A 1,064-nucleotide genomic window follows, 5' to 3' on the forward strand; every position below is an offset into this window, starting at 1 on the left:
CTTTCCCTAACAAGGGTGCTGAGGTCACGGAGGAGGAGGCCCAGAGAGCCCTGAGCCCCTGCACCTCTTACTTGAGGGAGGAAGCAAACAGCTCCAAACTATAGCGACAGTCCAGTGGGAACAATGGAAAAGAGCCAGAGTCCAGGAGCACCTTAAAAGACTAACAAAATATGTGGCAGGGCAGGAGCTTTCTCCATGTACAAAGAGACAGACACAGTGATATAAAGAGTAGTGCCAAAGGGCCCTGACATGAACAAATGGAGCTGCCTTATCAAGCCTTCTGGGCCATCCAGGTATCTCTTGCCTACTCAGACTGGCAGAAGCTCTCCAGGGTCTCAGGCAGAGGGGTCTTTCACACCACCTGCTGCCTGGTCCTTTTTAAAATGAGATGACTGGGATTCAACCTGGGACTTCCTGTGTGCCAAGGAGAGGCTCTGCCCCTGAGCCACAACTCCTCCAAAAGTATGTGACGCTGCCTTGTACCGAATCAGACATTTTGGTCAATTCAGGTCAAACTGTCAGCGGCTCTCCAGGGTGTCTCAGGCAGAAGTCTTTCCCATCACAGACGGCCTGTTCCCTTTCACTGGAGATGCCAGGGCCCAAACCGGGGGCCTTCCGCCTGCCATCAGGGCCGGCTCACTCACTAGGCGATTGCCTAGAGCGGGCTGGCCCTTAGGGGCGCCAAACTGCACCCGGCCCCGTACTCTGAGAGTCTCTTGATTATGTTTTTCATTCTTCCTAAAATGCATGTATTTTTGAAAATTGGTGGGTGCACGGGGGGGCAGAAGGGATCCTCGCCTAGGGTACAAAATAAGCTGGGGCCGGCCCTGCCTGCCATAGCCTTTCTATGCAATAGTCACAATGGGCTCTGCACAGCTGCTGCCGTGGCACCAGAACTCGCTCTTCTTCACAGGGGCGGATTGAACCTTTCTAACTGACCGGGAAAGTTCCCAGCGGGCCCCTGTACGGAAGCCAGCTGAGCAGAGGGTCGTTCAATGGATGCCACCCTTCAGGGTATTTAACCTGCAGGGAGAAACCATTCCTGGTTATAGAACATGGTGCCG

Source organism: Gekko japonicus, unplaced genomic scaffold, assembly GCF_001447785.1.
Source record: "Gekko japonicus isolate JY-2015 unplaced genomic scaffold, Gekko_japonicus_V1.1 scaffold4302, whole genome shotgun sequence".
Lineage (NCBI taxonomy): Eukaryota > Metazoa > Chordata > Lepidosauria > Squamata > Gekkonidae > Gekko > Gekko japonicus.